At 31.4% G+C, this 16,896-nt stretch overlaps 1 protein-coding gene across 4 annotated transcripts in view; it reads right to left on the reverse strand.

Moving 5' to 3' along the window:
• The window catches only part of FUT9 (fucosyltransferase 9), a 245,579-nt gene that overhangs the window by 111,005 nt on the left and 117,678 nt on the right, over positions 1–16,896 (reverse strand). For all 4 annotated transcript variants that reach the window (XM_074310271.1, XM_074310266.1, XM_074310268.1 and 1 more), the window contains exon 2: positions 9,230–9,335. The gene's annotated coding sequence lies outside the window, so the exon portion shown is untranslated. The remainder of the gene's footprint in view (positions 1–9,229; positions 9,336–16,896) is intronic.

Below are 16,896 nucleotides of genomic sequence, written 5' to 3' on the forward strand. Positions count from 1 at the left end.
ATCTTATATTTATATATTATATTTATATTTAGATATGCTTCTAGGAGTGAAAGACATGCCACTGTGATGCTAAAGAATACAAATATAGAAGTATGTAGTTAGCTATAAATTTTTGGAGGCTATCTGGAGACTACAAGCCCACTGAAAACAATTTACACTTGACTTGGAATGCAACAAGTTGGCCTCAATAATGTTTTAGGTATTACTAATATTAAAGATTTATATGCTCTAGGCATGCTTATTAGCTGAATGGGGGAGGAAGTGGTCCAGAAAGTTGCAAGTCATAAACAGTTCATGAAATATAATCATTAGTTTTCTGCATACTTTGTCCAGCTGAAAGAAATGGTATTGATGTGAATATAAGGATTATTTTGCTTAGTTGAATTAGGTGTTCTAGAAGCTCTGAACTTTGAAGAATGAGAAGAAAGAAAATTATGCAAACAAAGAAGGGTAAGTGCTAGTGAATAATCATATGGAGAAAAAATTGGGAACAGGTTGGATTGGTGAATGAGAAGGGAGCAAACAGGTTACAGAAAGACTAGTGTGATTAATGCCTGGAGGGGACAGAGGAAGACAGTAGTAAAAGATAAAAAAGATGAGATCTGGCAAGGCAATCTCTCTAACTCATATTCATTTAGTACCCATTATATTTGTTCATGAGAGAAAAAAAGAGTCTTTGTGAGTTCTGAAGAGTATGAATAGAATCTTTATGAAATATTTGAAAGAGTGACAAGAATTAAGGAAAAATCAGAACAGAAGTTCCTAACATTTTGGGTCCTTGTATCCTTTAACTTTAACTTCCAATAAACTCTATTATACAATAAAAATTATGAAGTAAATTATATTTTGTTATACAGTAAATAAGAAATAAAATAATTTTATTTTTTAATTAATAAAAAAAAATCAATGAATCCACCTTAACAATTATCTCAGGTTGAAAACCCCCGAACCAGAAAAATTATTATAAGAAGAAGAGCCAAGATTTTGCAGTAACATTGTAGATATAGACCTAGATATAGATATAGATATATACTTATTTTCATTCATACTGACCCCTTTTCTTTCCACTAGAATCTGGCTCCTTAAGGCAGTTTTTATATTTGTCATACTATTCCCAGAGACTAGCCTGTAATGAATGCTTTATAAATACTTTTTTACTGGCTAAAATGAACTTTATTAAGCAATAGAGGAAAAATAGAGGGGAAAAAGGTGGAGAAGGAAGGAAAGAGAGAGGGAAGAAGGGAGACAGATAGAGACAGCAAGACCTAGAGAAACAGGAGAGAAAAATTGAAGGGAGAGATAGAGAGGAAGAGATACAGAGATAAAGGAAAAGGGATGGAGAGAGAAGGAAAGAAAAACACAGAGAAACAAAGAGATAAAAACTTGAAGGAGGTCCATAGTTAATTGGAGAGGAAAGGTCTTATCAATGTGGTTACTTAAAAAGCAGGTATCAGAAAGCAAAGAGAGGGGAAATTTTCCTAACTTGAATATAGAAAAAAATTTTGATATATGAGATGACACTCAGATGTATCATATATTATGAAAAAGAAGGATAAAATACAAGAAAAAACTTCTGGATTTGACAACTAAATATTATATTTAGTCATAACAGCTGAATGAGGAAATGGAAGTCATCCTAGAAAGGAATATGAGCTGACAGGAGAAGAGAAGCTCATATTTCTGAGAGGAAGTTGACTTATTGAAAATTACACTCCCAGATAACAGAGGAATAAGGGTCATAATGATGAGAAAAACTGATAAAGAAAGCAAAAAGTTTTTTTTATTTTTTATTTTTCAGAACCTCATTATATCCATAGTACTCAGTCTCATTTCTCTTTCTTTATTCTTCCTTCCCTATCATTTAATCATTTCTCCTTTATTTGTGTCTTATATATTACTATTTTTTTTCTTCCAAAAAAGAAAAGTGGATGGTAAAATGTCAGATGATTTCATAATTATTTTTCAGTTTTGCTTTTGGTGGTGCTAATGGTAGGGGAGTAGAGTAAATATTTCTGTAATTTGCAAGGTAGAAGGTATGATTTTATTGTAAAGTTTTTCATGTGACTGTGTATTTAATCTTATTCCACTGACAGCAAGAAGAAAAATATATAACTGAAAGGCAAAATATCCTTGGTTAAGAAGACAAAAAAATTTACTTAGTAGGAGAAGAAAAGGGATGGAGAAGAGAGAAAATATTCAAAAAGAGTATTTCAAATAGTATAATTTCAAAAACATAGTCCTGAAAAATTGGCATGTCTTGCACATGGTTGACTAGAAAGCCCACAGGCATGTGTTCACTGTTTTAAATAAAAGAAACAGGGTATTTTTATCTATATACTTCTATCTATCTATCTTTTTTCCTCTGAAGAGGCTGCTCCATTGGGAAGTTTTTTTCTTGTATCATTCACTACAATGCAACTAATAGAGAGAAATCACAGACTCCCCAATAAAAATACTAAAATAAGGCAATATTTGAAAAGGACTGATTAAAAATTTCTAAAAATCATTATCCTCCAGGTTCCTTCTTCATAGCATCTGATTTTGAACATTTTGGAAACTCTGACTTTTGAGAGTTGGGGCATTACTAAATGTGCTCCACACACTTTATAAAATAGATGATTAGTGGATTATCAATAAAAATAGAAATTATCAATAGTTCCTTTAATCTCTTTGATTATAGGTGATTTTCTTCCTGATTCATTCAACAGTAGTCATAGGGTATTATTTTCTACTAACCAGGGATCTAAGAAGACTAAGACAGAGAGGGAAAGGGGACCTATATTAGCAAACTTCCAAATTTTCCAAAGCCCTGAGTATCTAATTTCTTAAGCTTGTGATCCAATGATCTCTTAATTGCCAAATCTAATTTTTTTCCCCTCAGTCCTTATTCTTCTTGACTTTTTTTTTAAGCAAATGACACTGCCTCCTTATTATTCTCTTCCCTTGAAACACTGTTCTCTGGGTTCTCCAACCTTTTGATGATTCCTTCTCAGTCTTTTTTTTTTTTTTTTTTTTTTTTTTTTTGCTGGACTGGGTATCTCATTAGTTCAGTGGATTCAATTATCTATGCAGATGATTCTCAGATTTATTTATTGAGTTTCAGCTTCTTTCCTGATCTCCAATTTCACATCTCCAGGTACCTATTAGACATCTTCTACTTCTATTACTGTAAATGATACCATCTTTTGTTCAGAAACCCAGGTTCTCAATTTAGATGTCATCTAAGATGATGCCTCAGTCTTCCATCCTATCTATCCAGTCTACTACCAAATCATATAGAAGCACTTTCCCTCTTTTTTTTATATTGCTACCACCCTGGTACAACCTTCATCACTTCAAGCCTACACTATTACAATAGCTTTCTGGTTTATCTCCTGTTTCAATTCTTTCCCCATTTCAGTTTATTTTTCTCTCAGATATCAATCTGATCTTCTAACATGCAGGTCTATTCATGTCCCCCAGCTCCCTCACTCAATTAAAAAAAACAAAACAAAACAAAAAAAACTTGTTTCTAAACTATTAATTACATCTAGGATCAAATATAAAATACTAGGGGGCAGCTAGGTGGCGCAGTGGATAGAGCACCAGCCTTGAATTCAGGAGGACCTGAGTTCAAATCTGGTCTCAGACACTTAACATTTCCTAGCTGTGTGACCTTGGGCAAGTCACTTAACCCCAGCCTCAGGGGGAGGGGAGGAATATATATATATATGATCCTCTCCTAAGTTTTGAAATTACTTCATAACCTGGACTCTTCTTTCCATTTCAGTCCTTCTCAAATCTTATTCTCCTCTATATAATCTATGATCCTATAGAACCTGTTCCTTTGCTTTCTTCACAAAAGACTTTCCATCTCCTCATTCTATGCACTTTTTACTGCTACCTCCCATACTTGGAATTTCTTTTAACTTTCTGATTTTCTCAGTTTCTTTCAAGTTTCATTTAGTCTCATTTTCTGCAAAAAAGCTTTTCCCCATCCATCTTAATGTGTCTTCCCTTTATTATATCTACTTTAATGTGTAGATATTTTGCTTCTATGTGGTTGTTTATATGTTGTCTCCTCCATTAGATTGTGAGCCTCTTAATGCTGAGGAATATTTTTATATTTTCTCTTATCCTGTCTGACACTTAAAAAGTATTGTACAATTACTTGTTGGCTTCACTTTCCAGAAGGCTGCAGCTTACACACAGGACTTTTATTTGCAGCAGCTATGCCATTTTCTCAATGAGTGTAAGGAGCTAAGAGATATCATGGAGAAATCACCAAAGCAATATATTTTCCTACAGTTCTGACCTTCCCCGATTGGAATCCTGAAATATTCATTTTAATAAATATTTATTTAATGTGTGTACATGCATTACACAATACTTGATTTACTAGAAGTTAGTCTGGTGTGGGAGTTTAGCTGTACACAAAAAAAAAAAAAAAAACAAACTACAATACCAAGCCATATAGGATAAGTGCTATAATGTATGATACAGTATAAGAAGACCTCCAAGGGCATAGAAGGCAAGATCAATAAGGAATTTAAAATACATAGGTTTGTGAGTACATGACTAAGCTGCCAAGGAAAGGACTTACTCTGTCTCCCATAGGAAGAGAAAGTGGTTCTTCAACCTGCTATGCTTTTTTTCACTTCATAACTGAGCATAGCTATTGAATTAATCTGAGTTACCTTCTCGTCACATTAAATTAATTCCCCATCTGCTCTTTGTTGACAATTACACAACAGAATTCTTAATTTGACTCTTCTGTGTAGACCAAACCACAAACCGCAGTACAAATTCATAAATCTAAGAGCTGGAATTATTGGCAAGACATAACCAGAAAGAATACCCATAGACAGTATTAAAAAACTATCACAGAAGACTGAAAACTGTTAACCAAACTAACATTATTATTAAAATTAGAAAAAATAAACATAATAGGAACTGAGAATATGTGAACACATTTATTTATTTATTTTTTGACTAAACCTCTGATTTCACCAGCATAAAGAGCTTCTAGTGAGGTATTTCTACTAATGTACACCAGATTCTTCTCTCTTAGTGGTTTAGAGAAGTGTCTGAAAGTCAATTGGTTGATATAGGATCACATTCTTGTTACATATGTACCAGATGCAGGACTTGAACCCAGCTCTTTATACAATATATCATACTAACATTCCTAATTTCAAACTATATCATTTATCAAGTTGTTATTTTTCTATTAATATACACTGAAAACACTTCTGAAATCTTATTTTATTATTTTTCTTCAGTTATTTCAATCATATCTAACTCTTTATGACCTCATTTGGGTTTTTCTTGGCAAAGAATAGTCTGCCATTTCCTTTTCCAGATCATTTATTTTACAGATGAGGAAATGGAGGCAAATGAAGATAAGTGACTTTTCCAGGGTCACACAGCTAGTAAATGTCTGAGGACAGATTTGAACTCAGAAAGATGAAACTCAGAAAGAGTGCACTGTAGGCCAGACACTCTGCTAAGGCAGATGGCAAAATTTAAGAGAACTATGGAATTTTTCCCAAAGAGGAGAGCAACAATAACCAAGAAAAAAAGTACAGGGTGAGAATTATAAGTTTTCTTTTTCTTTTCTTTTTTTTTTTTTTTTTCTGAGGCTGGAGTTAAGTGACTTGCCCAGGGTCACACAGCTAGGAAACGGTAAGTATCTGAAGCCAGATTTGAACTTGAGTCTTCCTGAAGATTTGAACTTGAGTCCTCCTGAATTCGACTGGTGCTCTATCCACTGCGCCACCTAGCTGCCCCTGAGAATTATAAGTTTATAAAATATCAGAACTGAAAGGGGCTTTAGGAAAGAACTGCTCAGCCATTTTAGTAAAGGAATTGGAATTATAATTTGTGTTTTCTGACCCAATTTTCAGTGTTCTTTCTACTAGACTAACATATTCAAAACTGGAATTTGTTGAAACAGATTAAATTAATTATAATAAAAACATTTTTTTCTGATATAGCAAAAGGTAAAGGTTTATGATGATCTTTGAAATAAAAGTAAGAATCTATGTAACAAGATTCTTTTGAATCTCAGTTTGAAAGTGGTCTTTACTCCTTGAGCAAATCACTTTTCTCATTGGTCTAGCTTTTATTATAACAGCACAAGGGGAGATAAGCAAATAGCTTATTCTTAAAATGAATTACAAAAATGAATTAAATCAGAATTTTTAAAAATTCTCATTTAATTTTTAATATCTACTTTCCCATCCAAAGAAAAATGAACAGGACAGTATTTTAAAAATATGTAATCAGTAATATCTTGGTTCTCAAATTTTAAGAGAAAGTTATTATATGGCATATGAAAAGCAATTCTTGTTGATAATGTTTAAGATAGAAAGCAAGATAAAATAGGATTACAATATTTTTGGAAGAATTTAGGCTAATTGTAAGAAAGGAATTCCCAACATTAATTTTTTTTTTTTCCTGAGACAATTGGGATTAAGTAACTTGCCCAGGGTCACACAGCTAAGAAGTGTTAAGTGCCTGACATTTGAACTCAGGTTGTCCTGACTTCAGGACTGGTGCACTACCCTCTGAACCACCTAGATGTCCCAAGTACTCTTTAAAAAGAGTCAAATAACTATATCTTAATTCTGAAATCTTCTTTCTTAAAGATCTTTTTGAATTTGAGAGGTAGCATGTTTATACAGAAGAAATTACATATAAGATAGATTAATTGATGCTAATAGTTGAACATAATTCTATCATTTGAAATGATACAAAAAGATATTGTTTTGGTATATCCTTGTCTCTCACACAAAAAGAGTGTTTCAAATAACCCGATTAAGTATTAACATTAATTTTCTTAATAGACAAATTTCTCATAAAATAATAATCTTAACCCAAGGTTTTGATTTCTTAATAAAGAATGGATATACAATTTTTCAATATGAAAACTACTTATAATTTAGGAGGTCACTCTCAGATATTATTACAATTATGTGCCAATAAAGATATTAGTACAAACACTTAAGGAAAAGAATTCACTTTACAAAAAAAATGAGTTTCTGAGTGTACATTTCCTGTTTAAAAAAATCTGTGGTCAGGATTTTTATATATTTTGTAAATTTTCTAATATATTTAAAACAGCAAAAATAAAAAGTTGTCTTAATCTTCCAACTTTATAGGTTTGGATTTTCATATATTAGGTCTTTTTTTTTTTTTTTTTGGAAAGGAAGAATAAAACTGTATCCATTCAGAGTAAAAGTAATAATAATGATCCTAAGTCTATCCTAACACATAATAATACCTCTTAATAAATGTTTGCTAACTATTAATGTAGCTTAAAAACTGGAGTTTAGCCATAAAACATTGCTCTTATGATGTTAGAAAGTCTCATATTTGATAACTTAAAAAATAGAAGTCTTTAATTTTAGTTAAGGAAAGGAGAAGCATTGTTATATTTTTTATGCAAAATATTAAGTACTTTATACTTCAATATCATTTGTAGTCTAATATCATAGTAATTATTTGCTTTAGAGTTTTTTAGCCCTGTAATAAAAATTAGAATGCAAAACAAGTTTCCATCCTTATTTTGCCTTTGGGAACAATGAAAATGGATCCAAATTCAAATAAACCAATCATTTTTAGTTACATTAGTTATATTTGCAATTTCTTTGATACCATGGCATTCAGTTTTTAATAGGCTATTTTGGACATTTTTGATGATAAAACCCATTCTTAGCAGAAATGACTATCCATAATATCACATCTGTCACTTTCCAACATGATACAGCAACTTTGTAGCAGCAAAGGGATAGCAATAATAGAAAGCACTTATATAATGGTTTCAAGTTTGCGAAGAGCTTTGCAACAATTATCTCATTTTCTTCTCACAACTAACTCTAGGAAGTATATGTTAGTATTATCTCAATTTTTATAGATGTAGAAGTTGAGGCACAGAAATATTATAATATGCCTAGCTAGTAAAAATTGGATTTGAATTGGTCTCTGAATCCAATGCTCTTTCATTGGGCTTCTTAACTGCCTGAAGTAGAGGCATATAGATCTTATCTAGCTTCCTCGTTTTTGCTCTGAAGCAGTTCATGATTCAGTTTTTAATTCTGGGACTGGTATATGAACTCAGGTTAATCACTTATCTCACTCTATAGGAAAAGGAAATGAAGTTAGTAATATAGCCTAGAAATCTCAAGGTAAATTTAAATGGGATTATATTTGTTAGCACTGAAGATGTCTCACAAGAAAGGTGATCCTTATCATTAGAAAACATTATTGTTCCGTTCCTAAATAAAAAGGTACATTTAGAAGTATGGTATCACTCATACATGTAACAAAGAAATGAATTTCTTGTAACGGGAGTTACAACTGGCTTTTGAGAGAGGGGAAGAGAGAGGATTAAATATATTCAATTAAGAGTAGTATATATAAAAGTTCATTTTCATTATTATTGACTTATCTTGTTCTAGGTTTTGATAAAGCTTTAATATCTGATCCAATAATGTATTGATCCTTCTTCTAATATTAGTTAAATAATTTCTCTAGCAGTATCTCTATACCAACCTGTAATAAACTATCACAACCACATAATATTTGAGAACTGTCCCAGGTCTCACAATTATGTGACTATAAATACATGACAACAAAACATGGAGTCAATTAATTGATTCTAGACAATTAGATAGTTCCTAGTGGTCAGGGGCCAGTATAGACCAAGACTGTATTTGTTACTGAAATAACATAGGTGATAAAATATTTTAGTAAAATTTCAATTTAGTCAATATCTTTTTTTTTATATACTTAAAAAAAAAAAACAAAAACCTTTAGCCTTAGAAAATAAGCTGACTTGGAAGAAATATTTTTACTGGAGATCATTCCAGTGGTATTATCATGTTAGCAGCAAATAATGACTAAATAAGCTTAATTTAGGTTTCACTAAGAAGCATGAAAAAGGATCAACAATTTTGAATGTTATGGTATTTTCAAAAAGCATAGAAATCACATAGGTAGTACCACCCTATTATAATGTGTAATTTGTCATAATCAACTGTAATCACGAACTATGGACTTTGAAAGCAGGTTCTGAAAACAATTGCTTATATATAAAGACATGTTAATGAGAAGATTTTTTTAAAAATAAATGTTCTGTCCTCTTAACTAGCTTTGGATCATCATTGTTCTGAAACAGCCTGAGTGTTCTATAAGATTGCTTTCACATTTTCCCTCCCAAACTCCACCATCAAGCTTATTTACTTACAATTTGAAGAACATATCATGGATTATTATGAGGGGACAGAAATAGAGGGCTGGTTTTTATGTGATGCCAATATGTTATCCAATCCTTGAACTCTCACATTATAAACCTATGAAAAAAAAGATAGAAACTCTTTCATTAACTAATATGCATAAAGATAATTGGCAGAAAAAAAATCTCATTTGTCCTAAAATAATAAATCTTCCTGTATATAATGTGTTAGCTAGCTATAAATTTTTCATGTTGATTTTCTAGTTTATTCCAATGCTATTAAAATATGAATACTACTGATAATAATTATAATAATAATAGGTAGCATTTATGTAGTATTTATTATTTTGCTAAAATATTTAATTAAATATTTTCCATTTGATCTATATAACAACTCTGGAAAGGTTAGTATTATTATCCCCATCTTACAGATGAGAAAACTAAGTCTCAAAGAGATTACATGGCATGTTCAGGGCCACACAAGTAAAGAAAACATAATTTATGGTCAGTTTATGTATAACTTTAATATCAAAAAAGTAATATCTAAGAAAAATGAATAGCATTATGGTATAAGGCAAGTAAATGGAAATTTAATGCTAAAAGATACAACATATATCTTACTTCAGACATTTATATTATGAATGATCTGTTTGGCTTTATTTCTGAGATAGTGACTCATCATATTTTTGATACAATCATAAAATAATTTATCCAAAAGATTAATCCAATTCATTTTGGGAAACAGATGTTAAACATATCATACTATGAAACTGAGGAAGATGAGAGAGATAAGTAATCCACATTCCACATCCTAATGGAATTCAAAATGTAGCCTTCAATAGGTATAACACAAGTACATCATGGCTGTCTATGGGAAAGTAAAAAGTTCTATAGACAGGACCTAAAGGTAGGATGGCCGGTGGATATTTTTTCACTTAAGTAGAAGAGAGTATCAGGAAATCCAATAAAGGAATTTTTAAGAAAGGCAAAAGAAGGTAATTAAAATTTCCTCCTATGCTGATACTGAAATATTTGTATGGATAATATTTAGCTATATGTATACAGTACAAAAGATCAAATGAAAAGGGAAAAATCTAGTCAATAATCTAGATATATAAAAATTTTGCAGATTTTACACCGTAAAAGCAAAAGAGATTTTTCATTTCCCATTCTAAATGAGTTCCTTAAAGGCAAATTAAAAGAAAAGAAACAGATCTATTTTAAAAACAATTTTAAGTATTTCTCTCTCCAAAGTCATTATTTGGAGGCAAGCAATTGTTCATTTTGTTGAATTGTTGAGTTTAAGATGTATCAATTTTCACTAAGGTAGAAGCTGGTCAAATAACATTCAAAGGAAGCATTGGTATGGAAAACAATTTTCAGTATAGAATAAAAAATGATCTATAAAATTAAGAAGTTGTGGCATATGATTGTTATGGAATACTACTGTGATATAAGAAATGATAAGTTCAATGATTTTAGAAAAACATAGAAAGCCTTGTATGAAACAATGAAGTGAAAAATGAACAGAAACAAACAAAAAACCAAACCAAAACATTGTATATAGTAACAGCAATACTGTTTTAAGAACATGGAACAAATAAGTTATTTTGTCTATTACAAATGCCCAAATTAACTGTAAAGGGTGATGAAGAAATAATTATCTGCATTGTAGTTATCTGTATCCAGAGAAAGAACTGATTATACAAGTATTCATAGAACAATTTTAATACATATACCTCTTTGTGTATAAAGACTATGGAAGAGGGGACGGAGAAAGGGAGAAAAAAAAAAAGAAATTCACAAAATAATTTTGTTGTATATTTGAAAGGAAAAGCAAATTATGTATAGTAGATTTGAAGTTTCACATATAATTTCTTATTGTATTGTTATGGAAATGTTTGTTTTATTACATAAATTAAAATAAAATAAAAAAATAAAGGGGGAATCAAAGGTATAAGCTACCATGAGTGAATTCCATTTCTACTTTGAGTATCTCACCTAATGATAATAGGAAATATTTATATAGTGCTTATTATATAAGATATGTGGCAGGTATTGTGCTAAGCACTTTACAATTATTTCATTTGATCCTCATAAGAATTTTGCCAGGTGCTGTTATTGTTCAGTGATTCAGTTGTGTCTGACTCATTATCTTCTACTATCTTTCAAAGTTTTGTCTATGTTCATGTTGTTTCCATAACACTGTTTATCCATCTCATCTTTGCCATTCTCTTTTCTTTTCACCTTTATAGTTTTCTCAACATCAGGGTCTTTTCTAATAAGTCCCATTTTCTCATTGTGTGGTCACAGTATATAAGTTTTGCCTTTAGTATTTGACCTTCTAGTGAATAGCTGGATTAATTTTTTTAAGTATTGACTGATTTGACTTTCTTGCTGTTCAAGGAAATCTCAAGTCTTCTCTAGCACCACAATTCAAATGTGTCAGTTCTGTGGGCATTCAGCTTTCCTTATACTCCAACCAAACTACTAGAAAAATCAAAGCTTTAATTATACATATCTCTGTTGAGATAGTGTGATCTGCTTTTTAGTACTGCTGTCCATATTTGCCATAGTTTTTCTTTCAAGCAAGCATGTTTTAATTTCATGGCTTCAGTTGCTATCATCAGTGATCTCTGAGCTCAAGAATATACAATCAGACACTGTTTTCCATTTTTTCTCCCACAATTTGTCAGTAAGTCATGGGATCAGTTACCAAGATCTTAGTTTTTTTGATATTAAGCTTCAAGTCAACTTTTACACCCTCCTCTTTTACTCAGTCTTCTTAATTCCTTGTCACTTTCTGCCATCAGAATGGTATTTGTAAATCTGAAATTGTTGACATTTTCCTTAGCAACCTTAATTCTGACTTTTTATTTATCAACCCAGCATTTTTTAAGATGTACTCTGCATATAAGTTACATAAATAAGATGACAATATACTGCTTTGTTCTTTTCCTTTTTCAATCTTAAACCAATCAGTTATTCCATGTTTGATTCTAAGTGCTGCTTCTTATTTTGCATACAGACTTCTCAGGCACAAGTAAGATGATCTGGTACTTCCAACTCTGAGGATTTACTGCATTTTGTGGTGATTCACACAGTCAGAGATTTTAGTGTATGAAATAGAAGTACATTTTTTTTTTTTTTTTTGGTACTTCCTTGCTTTTCTCCTGGGACTTAAGGGGCTATTATTATGAGGCAAACAGAGGTGGAGCTATTTGCCAAGAGTCACATAGCCAATAAGTGCCTAAGGCAACATTTGAACTTGCTTAGATACCTAAAAAAAAAAACAAAAAAACAAAAAAAAAAAACTTTGATGCCTTATTATCTCATAATACCTCTGTATGGCAGAGAAGACCAGCTGGATCTCCTTTCTACTTTCAAAACAATTTACAGAAATGAGAAATGCCCTGCAGTAAAATTAGATGACATGGAAAAAGCTAATGTCAAAAAGTTGGGAAAAAATAATTGTAGAATTCAGCATTTCATTCACTACATCTCACTTGACAAGTATCTCCAAGGTTGGTTGTAATTTACTTCCTTTAACATTTTGAAATAAAACTATTTCAGAAAAAAAAAAAAAAAAAGACAGACAGAAATCTGCCTCCTACCACTTGTCGTCTCTGTTATTAGTGTAGTTACTTCGTGAAACATTCAAGCTCCAGACAGAGCCTACATGTTGTTAAGAGAGCTGGTTGAAAAGTGGTTACCTGGCATCCTGCAGACCCCAAATAAACAAATCTCACTCACTCTCTTAATTGATCTCACCATTCTTTGCAACAGCTTATTTCATAGGACTCAATTGAATTAAAAAAACAAAAACAAAAAAAGAAACAAAATTGAATTCACTTAAAGTGGCTTTTTGCACAGACATAATAATAGCCTAAGGTTGTGCTTATGCAAGTCAAAAACTTCAACCATACTCTTTAATTTTCTCAAATTGTACCTTTCTGGGATTCAGCTTCTTTTTCACTAAAATGAAGAGGTTGGATTAAATGATCTGTATGGGCTCTTTCAGCATCAATATTCTATACTAGTTCTCTCCTAATATAATCTCTTTTGCTCACTCAAACTTCAGGTAATAGCTAAGACTGACTAAACTGTTCCAAACAATGTGTTGGTCATATGGGAGTTCTGAGAAACAAATTTTAATTTCATTCTGGTTCCTTGCTGTTTTCTAGAAAGTTGACATTGCTGGATAAGTGAGATATTACTCTATTGTTGTTAGTATGGTAATTATTTTAGTTCAGAGTAGACATTTCTTGAGAAAAGGCATATTTAATTTTATCTTTGTATCTACTAACCTAATGAGGTATAGTAAGTGTTATACAGAGGCAGGAATCCAGCACTTCATAACTAGTAAGACCCACTTTCAGGTCCAGCCTCTAGAACATAATTGTTGCATAACCTTTGGTAAATAGCTTAATTTTTCAATGATTTCTGTAGGACTCTATAACTTAAGTTTTATTGGTAGAGAATGCTCTTTATGCCAATGCAATATCAGATCCTAATCCAAATCCTAAAATAATTGTCCTTATCACAATGCCTGGCACACAGTAGGTATTCAATAAATATCTGTAGATTGATGGAATAATATTTCTATTCAATAATCTCTAATTAGATTAATTAAGTTGGTTGCTTGGTATTATAGTATTGAAAGGAAAATTCTTTGAGTTTTTACCTTGATTAATGAAGCCAAATTCAGAACAAAGAGAATTAAAAGGATTTTTATTAAAAGTACATCATAATGATTGTTGATCACTAGAGATCAACAATAGATTTAAGGTGGGGACAGGTTTTATAGATAATCTTAAAATAATACAGATAGGTTTAAATCAGCAAAAGAGATGGGCCTTTGAATCTCAGTTCCTTTCCATGGAAGCAATAACATGACAATTTGCAGGTAAGGGCCCTTGACAAAGACCAGGTGGTACAAAAACTGCAGATTTGAAGTTCCCTTCCCCAGCAAAAGCCTGCCCCAATACTGTTCTATAAGCAGGGCATTGATCAATGAGTAACTGAGTCAACATGACTTTCAACAAAAAGATCTTATTAAATTTAAAACTAATTAAATAATAATTGTTTACTACTTAAAACAACAAAACATGCTCACAAAACAATTCTTTGCTGGCCTTTAATTGTTAAGGATTTGGGATAATGGAAGATCAAGAGATATCTTAGCTTAAAACCAGCATTTGTACAAATGAAAGGATGCTTCACGTGAGATAGATAGCAAAGCACATAATAATGTCTGAGTTTTTAACTATGTAGTAGAGAAATTAAGTGAACCACATTGAAACCATCTTGTGACTTAGTTATAGGCTTAGTTCCAGTTCCTTTTTCTATTCAATTATGAGTCTAGTCTAATTTCTGTCTTGTGAGAAAATGTTATTCAATTGTAGACATTGTATTGTTTGAACCTAATCATGCCTGGCTATATATTTGGACTACCTCTATCTATTGTGTGAAAACCCTTAACAAAGAGCCTAGGTTATGCTACCAAAATTTCAGTCAGATCTGATGATTGAGGAAAGGAGTTTTCTCACAATTATACATCTCAACCAATCCATATGTCTTATCTGAACACTGGTCCTGTATTGTTCAGTCAATTTTTTTATTCCTTTGAATTACAGGCACTTGGTAGGCAGGGAGGTTTTTTTTTTTTTTTCTTTCTCTTTTCCTCCCAATTCAGAAAATCCCTAATATTTCCTCCAATTAGGAATCAGATGATCTAATCTTATATACTAGTTTATATCCTGTTAATTATTTGCTTTTAATGCATAAAAATCAGTCTCCCCCTATATTTGGGGACCACTGCCAAGTTGAGGAGGCCTGGACCAGATTTATTTGATAAAATGGAAAAGATCTTTCTGACATATGCAATAGGCAGACATTGTTTAATAAATTGATATGCTTGGAATTACATTTTTTTTTTCGGTTTCCTCAGTCATTTCAATAAAGTCAGAATCTATCTAATTATGATTAACTCTATTTACTAAAGATAAAATGAATAATAAAAAAGATTAGAGACTAGAAAGATGATTATAAGTATTAATTAATAAAATTTAAAATAAATACAAAGCTTAGAGGCATTGTATAACATAACATCAAAAACCTACAAAGTATAAAATCAAGAAACAAACTTAAATACTTCAGAATTTTCAAAACTTTTCGAAAACTGACCTGTCACTCCTTATGTTCCTATACCAAAACCAAAGAGTTTCATAATGAAATTTGCCTGATGTCAATAAAAGAACATAAAATTTAGAATCAATAAAAGAAAATTGCTTTATACTAGTTATAATAAACAAACAGGATTTGCTGTGTGACGGTGTTACCAAGCAACTTCTGTGATTGAATTTCAAAAAAAATGAATTGAAGTCTTCAGAATCATTAATAAATACTGCCTACCAATACCATGGAACAGGCATATTTAATTTTATCTTTGTATCTACTAACCTAATGAGGTTTTTAGAGAACTCGAAGTGTCCAGAGAAAATGTTTGCCTACTACACACAAATACCAAGATGAAGGATGCTTTTTATCTATTGATCCTCCCCCATCACTTGTTATATAATGTTAATTCTATTCTCTTTAGAAGGTAGAAATGGGAACAAAGAATTTGAAATTCTTTAAATTTAGATCAGAGATATCTTGACAACCAATATAAGATGGCAATGAGTCAAAAAACCCTCTCGGGGAAGACTTGGGAGGGTCAAGCCAATGAAGAAGATTTGGAACTAACAAGAAGTTTATTTTGTGTTCAATAATGAACTCCAGTTCTTCCTTCACCACAAATTCCTTCCTTCTCCATAGATCTGTGAGATAAACTGTCCTTTGTTCTTCCAATTTGTTTGTAATATCTCTCTTTATGTCTAAATCATGAGCCCATTTTGACCTTACTATGGTATACAATGTTAGGTGTGGTCAATGCCTAGTTTCTGCCATACTAGTTTCCAATTTTCCCAGAAGTTTTTGTTGAATAGTTAGTTCTTAGCCCAAAAACTGGGGTCTTTGGGTTTGTCAAACACTAGATTACTATAATCATTGTGACTATATATTATATAGTGTCCTGTGAGCCTAACCTATTCCATGGATTGACTACTCTATTTCTTAGCCAGGACCAAATGGTTTTGATGACGGCTGCTTATAATATAGGTTAGGTCTAGACCAGTGAGGCCATTTTCATTTACATTTTTTCATTAATTCCTTTGAAATTCTTGAAGTTTTGTTCTTCCAGATGAACTCTGTTATTAATTTTTCTAGATCTGTGAAATAATTTATTGGGAGTTTGATTGGTATGGCTCTGAACAAGTAGATTAATTTAGAAGTATTGTCATTTTTATTATATTTCCTTGGCCTACCCATGACCACTTGATATTTTTCCAATTGATTAGAATTGACTTTATTTGTGTAGGAAGTGTTTTGTAGTTGTGTTCATATGGTTCCTGCCTTTGCCTTGGCAGATAAACTCTCAAATATTTTATACTATCGACAGTTATTTTAAATGGAATTTCTTTTTATATCTCTTGCTATTGGACTTTGTTGGCAATATATAAAAATGCTGATGATTTATATGAATTTATTTTGTGTCTTTCAACTTTACTAAAGTTGTGAATTGTTTCTAGTAGTTTTTTAGTTGATTCTCTAGGGTTCTGTAAGTATTCCATTATATC

This window comes from Sminthopsis crassicaudata, chromosome 4 (assembly GCF_048593235.1).
Source record: "Sminthopsis crassicaudata isolate SCR6 chromosome 4, ASM4859323v1, whole genome shotgun sequence".
Lineage (NCBI taxonomy): Eukaryota > Metazoa > Chordata > Mammalia > Dasyuromorphia > Dasyuridae > Sminthopsis > Sminthopsis crassicaudata.